Genomic DNA, 9658 nt, shown 5'->3' with positions numbered 1-9658 from the left:
TCTTTATTACAGGAGATAGTTTTGCAACTTTTAGACTTGCAAATGGAGAAGTTAGGCTCTTTGTCTTCCCTAGAAACAGGCAGATGGGGGAGCCATTTTCCCTGATTATATTTCAAAGATATGACTCCCAGATCCTTGAAGAAACAAGGAAACTTATAAAACAGGCAAGATGCTTATTTAGCTTTTTTCCAAAGATTTATATACATTTTTAAAAGAGGCAGACAAGGAATTCCCAAGTCAAGTTTTCTAAAGTGAGTGCTCTAAGGGAAGCAAGAAGGGAGCCTGTTTCCTTTTTGCAGGAATTTTTTATTTTCCATTTCAATTTGTATTTACCCTTACAACAGAAAGAAAATATTTGAATTTATATTTTTATTTTAATTCTAAGAAACTTTTTTCAAAAAGCTTTACCAATATTTACTATATTGATTTATAGTGGTTTATACATAGTGTGGGAAACCCTGGTGGCATAGTGGCTAAGTGCTACAGCTGGTAACCAAAATTGCGGCAGTTCAAATTCACCGGGTGCTCCTTGAAAACTCTGTGGGGCAGTTCTACTCTATCCTATTGGGTCGCTATGAGTCAGAATGAACTCAACGGTGATAGGTTTGGTTTTGGTTTTAAAAGGAAACCACTGGTATAGACCTTTTCCCTACCATGAGAAAAGTGTGCTCATATTACCAAACACCAAACCTGTTGCAGTCCAGTTGATTCCAACTCATAACGACCCTATACGACAGAGTAGTACTGCCCCCTAGGGTTTCCAAGGAGTGCCTGGTGGATTTGAACTGCTGACCTTTTGGCTAACAGCTGTACGTCTTAACCACTATGCCACCAGTTTCCCATACTGTATATAAACCACTGTAAATCAATATAGTAAATATTGGTAAAGCTTTTTGAAAAAAATTTTCTTCTCTTTATAGTATGTAATTTCTGCTGCAATCCTCACATGAGAATAGGAAATGACTTCAGAAGCCAAAAATTTGTCCCACACTCTGACTGAGCTCATCCTCTTGGGCTTCCCTTGCCGCTGGGAAATACAGTAATTCCTCTTTTCCATATTCTTTGTGACCTACATCCTGACTCTCCTTGGATACACGGACATTGTGTGTGCAGTGCCCTGGGATCTCCAGCTCCACACTCCCATGTACATCCCGCTGGCCAACTTCTCCCTCCTGGAGATCTGCTATGTCGACTCTGATGTGCCCAACATGCTGGCCAACTTCCTCTCCAAGACCAAAACCATCTCCTTCAGTCAGTGCCTCCTGCGGTTGTACTTCTTCTTCTCACTGGGCACAACTGAATGCTTATTTCTCTCTATCATGGCCTAAGACCGGTTCCTGGTGATCTGCCATCCCCTGCACTACCTCACAGTCATGACTGCTAAGTTCTGTGGCAGCCTGGTCATCTTTTCCTGGGTGTATGGTTTCCTCTGGTTCCTGATCCAAGCGATACTTATTACTCAACTGCCATTTTGTGGTTCAAATGTTATTGATGACTTTCTGTGTGACCTGGGTCCTCTGCTGGACCTGGCGTCAGCCTGTGTCCCAATCCCAAAGACTGTTCTCATATGTGGCACCATGAGCTCCCTTCTCATCTTTTTCTACATTATTGGCTCATACACCCTGGTGCTCAGGGCTGTGATTCAGGTGTCCTCAGCTGCTGGCCAAAAGAAGGCCTTCTCCACCTCCTCCTCCCAGCTGGCTGTGGTGTTTCTTTTCTATGGATCTGTCATGATAACCTACATGAGCCCTGGGTCAGGACAAGCAGAGGGCATGCAGAAGTTCACCACTTTGTTCTACTCAGTTTTGACCACATTTTTCAACCCCATGATTTACAGCCTCCGGAATAAAGAGATGAAGGATGTCTTGAAGAAAGAGTTAGGAGGCTCCTGAAAATGGTTTGTGATGTTAGTGAGTCATTCCCACATGACTTCTAACTATAAACCTCCTGTCAGTGAAGAGCTGAGAATCTAGCAAGTGATGTGAACATGTGGAGGTAGGCAGACTGTGAAATAACCAGACCAGTTGCTTTTGAGTTGATTTCAGACTTATGATGAGCCCACGTGTGTCAGAGCAGAGCTGTACTCTGTAGGGTTTTTGATGGTTGTGATCTTTTGGAGTAGATCACCAGGCCTTTATTCCAAGGTGATTCTGGATAGATTCGAACCTTCTGGTTTGTAGCTGAGTACTTAATCATTTGTACCAGTCAGGGACTCCAGCTGTAAACTATGACTCTTTAAATTCCCTAGGCCTCTCCTTACAAGTTCTGGGATTTGACCTACTTGCAATCAATAAATAATATATGGAAGATATCAAGATTCTATTAAATAACTCACCCACTCTTGGCCTCATAATTCCTTGACCTCTTAACTCTGTTTACCTTTATTTTGTCTGCACTTGAGCTATATCACACGTTCTTTAACGTTGGCATATCCTCCATCAATCTTGCCTCCTAAAAACCCATCATTCTTACCACTGAAAAAACATAAAGACAGCCCATATAGACAACACCAATTTCTCCTCCTCCTCCTCCTCCTGCGTCTTTTCTTGTGTTCATATTCCATCTCCTTCTTTTTCGTGTGAATAGTTCCACCTAAACTCCTCATCCTTTCTATCTGTTCTAGTAATTTTACTAATCAATTATACATTTTATCCCTCTTACATCATCAATCTTTTATTAGTTCTTTCCTTCAATATCAAAATACACATCAATTTCCTCTGTCTAAAAAAGGTTCTTCCCTAGGCTATTCTTATTATGCAGATATTTACCATTAATCTCCTTCTTTTAGTTACTAAACTGTTCAAAAGAATGCAATACACTTACTTTCTCCACTTTTTTTTTTATAGCCTTCCCCACTGCTCTGTAAACTGATTTACATTCTCAACACCCCATGTTTCCTCTCCTGCACATTTAAAAACATATATTATACAACGCTTACAATTGAAAGTGTGGTCTTTGCATCATCTGCTGGGCATCACTGGGGTGTGGGGAGGAGGGCTTTTTAGAAGGCAGAGTTTCAGGGCCCCATCCCAGATCTATTGAATTTGAATCTGTGCTTTGAGGAAATCTTCTAGGGATTCATATGCACTTTGAGAAGCACTGATCTACAACGGATTATCTGAAAAAGATTAGTGAGGGGAAACAGGTTTTGTGAGGTTGAACATGGCTGCTCTCATGCTTTCTGCTAGTTCATTTCTGCTTGCTAAGTCATTCCTATGTAATTATAGCTGAGGCTGCCTTATGTAAGTCTAGAGATGTCTTAGTTATCTAGTGCTGTATAGCAGAAATACCACAAGTGGATGGCTTTAACGAAGAGAAATTTATTTCCTCGCAGTAATGTAGGCTAAAAGTCCAGATTCAGGGCATCAGCTTCAGGGGAAGGCGCTGTCTCTCTGTCCGCTCTGGAGGAAGGTCTTTGGCCTCAATCTTCCCCTGGTGCAGGGACCCCACGTCCAAAGGACTCCTCTGCTCCTGGTGCTGCTTTCTTGGTGGTATGAGGTTCCCAGCTCTCTCCTTGCTTCCCTTTCCTTTTAACTCTTGAGAGATAAAAGGTGGTGAAGCCACACCCCAGGGAAGCTCTCTTTACCTTGTATCAGGGAGGTGACCTGAGTAAGGGTGGTGTTACAATCCCACCCTAACATTAAATTACAATCACAAAAGGGAGGACAACCACACATGGCCTAACAAAACTGATACACAGATTTTTTCGGGGACGTAATTCAAACCATGACAAGAAACATCCCTGGCATGTAGCCAATATTATTCACCACCACTTTAAAATCTCTGCCCTCCCACTGTGGGGCATGGAGTTCTACTTGGATCTGCTGCTACCCAGAAACCATCTCATGTGTAAGGCTCCCTAATAAACTCCTTTGCTGCCACCCTGGAGTCATCTGCCTCTTTATTTGGTCTCTTGGTACCTTCCATTTTTGGGGACAAATTTCACATTACAAATTCATACTGGGACAATTGATGAGTCACCCAGGAGACTGAGAAAATGGCAAGTGGGAGTGAGGCCTCAGCTGAGGAAATCCCTGGTTGGCCAGCAACCTGCACGTAGGGAGGTTTGGCCCATATGCTTGATGCATATGCAATGCCGTGTGAGTGTAGGGACACACCAAAAATGCCAAGAAGCATTGCATGGTTGTGGAAGATGCATGCCTCTGTAATTTTGAAAGGAAGTTAGGAAAGTAGTAGCAGCTTTAGGGTGGCCACTGTGCTGGGCCATTCAGCTGGCTGCTGAAGCACATGTAAGAGCTTTGCAGGAAGAGTTACAGTTAGAAAGGGATGTGGAATAGTTGTATGTGGCCATGACTGATATATTTAGCAGCTGTGTCTGTGAACAGGATGAGCAAATAGAAACTCTCTCCTGCAGGTTTGTAAAGACGAGGGGAAGGGAAGTGCCAAAGGTAAAGATTAGGGAGAGTGTTGTGGAAAGGTGACTGAGATGAGAAAATGTAGAATCTTTCAAAGAGTGAGTCTAGAAACTCTCTGATGTGGAGATAATATTAGAGCAGGAGCCTAGCTTTGCAGAGTGGCCCCTCTGGGAATGGCTACTCAACCCATAAAATGAAAGCTCCCCAAGAGCTGGATGACCCTAGACAAAAAATTCTGCCCATCAGTTCTATGACAGTGCAGGAATACACCCTCACTGAGTTGATTGAATTGTGTAGGAAATGCCAGCAGAAAGGAAAGGAAACCACTGAACCTTGGTTATTACATCTGTGGGATATTTGGGAAGTAGTGTCTATTTCAATGGAGCCAAAGTAGAAAAAATGAGTAGTAAAACCACCCATCCCCCCCACAACAGTGTTTACACGCAGCAAAGAATACAGAGGGCATACATGCCATCACCGATTGGATCATCTTCTGTTATAAAAAGTGTGGCAAATGTGGGGGATCTTCCCATTAGGTTGGGATGTGGTCTTCCACAGAAGGGTTACAGCAACTAATATGGGAGCTAGGTATGCTCCACGCTGTTTATGCTGACCACTTCCAGGGACCAGGCAATGAACTCTTTTTTTTTTTTTTAATAATATTTAATCGTGTTTTTGGCAAACGTTTACACAACAAATTATGTTCCCATTTAACAGTTTCTGTACATATTGTTTCCGGAGCCCTGGTGATGCTGTGGTTAAAGAGCTTGACTGCTAACTGAAGGTCAGCAGTTTGAATCGACCAGCTGCTCCTTGGAAAACCTATGGGACAGTTCTACGGTGCCCTATAGGGTCACTATGAGTCAGAATTGACTGGATGGCAACGGGTTTGGTTTTTTATTTTGGGTTTATACATATTGTTCAGTGACATTGATTACATTTTTCACAATGTGTCAACATTTTCATTATTTCCATTCTGGTCATTCTGTTTCCATTAATCTAGCTTCCCTAGGTCCCTTACCTTCTCATCTTTGCTTTAGGTTAACTGTTAATCGTTTGGTCTCTCATAGATGATTTGTTTTTTTACATTTTTATTGTGCTTTAAGTGAAAGTTTATAAATCATGTCATTCTCTCACAGAAAAATTTATGTAGACCTTGCTACATACTCCCAATTGCTCTCCCTCTAATGAGACAGTCTGCTCCCTCCCTCCACCCTCCCTTTTCATGTCCATTTCGCCAGCTTCTAACCCTCTCTACCCTCTCATCGCCCCTCCAGACAGGAGATGCCAACATAGTCTCAAGTGTACACCTGATCCAAGAAGCTCACTCCTCACCAGCATCCCTCTCCAACCCATTGTCCAGTCCAATCCTTGTCCGAAGAGTTGGCTTTGGGAGTGGTTCCTGTTCTGGGCCAACAAACAGTCTGTGGGACATGACCATTGGGGTCCTTCTAGTCTCAGTCAGACCATTAAGCCTGTTCTTTTTATGAGAATTTGGGACCTCCATTCCACTGCTCTCCTGCTCCCTCAGGGGTTCTCTGTTGTGTTCCCTGTCAGGGAAGTCATCGGTTGTAGCCAGGCACCATCTAGTTCTTCTGGTCTCAGGCTGATGTAGTCTCTGGTTTATGTGGCTCTTTCTGTCTCTTGGGCTCCTAATTATGTTGTGTCCTTGGTGTTCTTCATCCTCCTTTGATCCGGGTGGGGTGAGACCAATTGTTGCATCTTAGATGGCCACTTGCTAGCGTTTAAAACCCCAGACGTCACTCTCCAAGGTGGGATGCAGAATGTTTTCTTAACAGATTTTATTATGCCAATTGACTTAGATGTCCCCAGAAAACATAGTCCCCAAACCAAGAGTGCTATGAAGCATTCAGTTTATTCAGGAAACTTCTTTGCTTTTGGTTTAATTCAGTTGTGCTGGCCTCGCCTGTATTGTGTGTTGTCAATCCCATCACGTAAAGTAGTTCTTACCTACTATCTAATTAGGGAATACGCCTCTCCCATCCTCCCTCCTTCCGCCTTCTTGTAATTATCAAAGAATATTTTCTTCTCTGTTTAAACTATTTCTCAAGTTCTTAAAATAGTGGTCTTCCACAATATTTGTCCTTTTGCAACTGACTAATTTCACTCAGCATAATGCCTTCCAGATTCTTCCATGTTATGAAATGTTTCACAGATTCGTCACTGTTCTTTATGGATGCATAGTATTCCATTGTGTGAATATCCCTTTATTTATTCATCCATTCAACCATTGGTGGGCACCTTGGTTGCTTTCATCTTTTTGCTACTATAAACAATGCTGCAGTGAACATGGGTGTGCAAATATCTGTTTGTCTAAACGCTCTTATTTCTCTAGGATATATTTCAAGGAGTTGGATCATTGGATCCTATGGTAGTTCTATTTCTAGGTTTTTAAGGAAGCACCAAATCGACTTCCAAAGTGGTTGTACCATTTTACATTCCCACCAGCAGTGTATAAGTGTTCCAATCTCTCCACAGCTTCTCCAACATTTATTGTTTTGTGTTTTTTGGATTAATGCCAGCCTTGTTGGAGTGAGATGAAATTTCATTGTAGTTTTGATTTGCATTTCTGTAATGGCTAATGATAGTGAACATTTCCTCATGTATCTGTTGTCTTCCCGAATGTCTTCGTTGGTGAAGTGTCTGTTCATATCTTTTGCACATTTTTTCATTGGGTTATTTGCCTTTTTGTAGTTGAGTTTTTGCTGTATCACGTAGATTTTAGAGAGCAAGAGCTGATTGGAAATGTCATAGGTAAAAACTTTTTCCCAGTTTGTAGGAAAAAGTATTCTTATTACTCTTCCGGTGAAGTCTTTGGATGAGCTTAGGTATTTGATTCTTAGGAGCTCCCAGTTATCTAGTTTTTCTTCTGCATTGTTAGTAATCTTTTGTATACTGTTTATGCCATGGATTAGGGCTCCCAACATTGTCTCTATTTTTTCTTCCATGATCTTTATCGTTTTAGATTTTATATTTAGGTCTTTGATCCATTTTGAGCTCATTTTTGTGCATGGAGTGGGCTATGGGCCTTGTTTCATTTTTTTGCAGATGGATATCCAGTTATGCCAGCACCATTTGTTAAAAAGACTGTCTTTTACCCATTGAACTGTTTTGGGGCCTTTGTCAAATATCAACTGCTCATATGTGGATGGATTTATGTCTGGATTTTCACTTCTGTTCCCTTGGTCTATGTGTCTGTTGTTATACCAGTACCACACTGTTTTGACTACTGTGGCAGTATAATAAGTTCTAAAATCAGGTAAAGTAAGGCCTTCCAGTTTGTTCTTCCTTTTCAGTAATGCTTTACTTATCCGGGGCCTCTTTCCCTTCCATATGAAGTTGGTGATTTTTTTCTCCATTTCATTAAAAAAGTCATTGGAATTTGGATCAGAATTGTATTAAATCTATAGAATAGACATTTTTATAATGTTAAGTCTTCCTATCCAACAGCAAGGTATGTTTTTCCACTTATGTAGGTCTCTTTTGGTTTCTTGCAGAAGGGTTTTGTAGTTTTCTTTGTATAAGTCTTTTACATCTCTGGTAAGATTTATTTCTAAGTGTTTTATCTTCTTGGGGGCTACTGAAAATGGTATTGATTTGGTGATTTCCACTTCAATGTTCTTTTTGTTGGTGTAGAGGAATCCAAATGATTTTTGTATGTTTATCTTGTATCCTTATTCTCTGCTGAACTGTTCAATTAGTTTCAGTAGTTTTCTTGAGGATTCCTTAGGGTTTTCTGTGTATAAGATCATGTCATCTCCAAATAGCGTTACTTTTACTTCTTCCTTGCTAATCTGGATGCCCTTTATTTATTTATCTAGCCTAATTGCTCTGGCTAGGAACTCCAGCACAATGTTGAATATGAGCGGAGATAAAGGGCATCCTTGTCTGGTTCCCGATCTCAATGGGAGTGCTTTCTGGCTCTCTCCATTTAGGATGATATTGGCTATTGGCTTTGTATAAATGCCCTTTAAATTATGCTGAGGAGTTTTCCTTCAATTCCTGTTTTGCTGAGAGTTTTTATCATGAATGGGTGTTGAACTATTTCAAATGCCTTTTCTGCATCAATTGATATAATCCTGAGATTCTTGTCTTTTGTTTTATCTATATGATGGATTACATTAATTGTTTTTCTAATATTGAAGCATCCCTGCATACCTGGTATGAATCCCACTTGGTCATGGTGAATTACTTTTTTGATATGTTGTTGAATTCTATTGGCTAGAATTTTGTTGACAGTTTTCGCATCTGTGTTCACGAGGGCTATAGGTCTGTAATTTTCTTTTTTTGTGGCATCCTTACCTTGTTTTTGTATCAGGGATATGGTGGCTTCATAGAATGAAATACCTTTAGTAATAGTGGTGTTAACTCTTCTCTGAAAGTTTGGTAGAACACTGCAGTGAAGTTATTTGAGCCAGGGCTTTTTTTTTTTGTTGGAAGTTTTTTGATTAAATTTTCATTCTCTTCTTTCATCGTGGGTCTATTCAATTGTTCTACCTCTGTTTGTGTTAGTTTAGGTAGATAGTGTGTTTCTAGGAATTCATCCACTTCTAGTTTTTCTAATTTGTTAGAGTACAATTTTTTCATAGTAATCCGATATGACTCTTTTAATTTCAATTGGGTCTATTGTAATATTGCCCATCTCATTTCTTATTTGTGTTATTTGCTTCCTCTCCTGCTTTTCTTTTGTCAGTTTGGCCAATGGTTAATCAATTTTGTTGATTTTTTCAAAGAATCAGCTTTTGGTCTTGTTAATTCTTTCAGTTGTTTTTCTGCTTTCTATTTCATTTAGTTCTCTTTTAATTTTTATTATTTGTTTCCTTCTGGTGCCTGAGGGTTTCTTTTGTTGCTCTCTTTCTATTTGTTCAAGTTGTAGGGGTAATTCTTCGATTTTGGCCCTTTCTTCTTTTTGTATATGTGCATTTATTGATATAAATTGACCTCTGAGTACTGCTTTAGCTGTCTCCCAAAGGTTCTGGTAGGAAGTGTTTTCATTCTCACTGGATTCTCTGAATTTCTTTATTCCATCATAACGCAGTCTTTTTTGAGCAGGGTATTGTTCAGTTTCCGAGTGTTTGATATCTTTTTCTTGCTTTTTCTGGTATTGATTTCCACTTTTACAGCCTTATGGTCAGAGAAGACGCTTTGTAATATTTCAATGTTTTGGATTCTGCTAAGGCTTGCTTTATGAGCTAATATGTGGTCTATTCTAGAGAATATTCCATTTGCACTGGAAAAGAAAGTATACTTGGTTGCTGTTG

At 40.3% G+C, this 9658-nt stretch overlaps 1 pseudogene; it reads left to right on the top strand.

Annotated features, from left to right (window-relative positions):
- Positions 1-959: 959 nt before the first annotated feature.
- On the top strand, positions 960-1892 carry LOC126084573 (olfactory receptor 11H6-like; annotated as a pseudogene).
- Positions 1893-9658: the final 7766 nt, after the last annotated feature.

The sequence above is a fragment of the Elephas maximus genome, chromosome 10, assembly GCF_024166365.1.
Source record: "Elephas maximus indicus isolate mEleMax1 chromosome 10, mEleMax1 primary haplotype, whole genome shotgun sequence".
NCBI classification, from domain to species: domain Eukaryota; kingdom Metazoa; phylum Chordata; class Mammalia; order Proboscidea; family Elephantidae; genus Elephas; species Elephas maximus.
The sequence above is the reverse complement of the archived record's forward strand: the minus strand, read 5'-3'. Positions and strand labels throughout refer to the sequence as shown.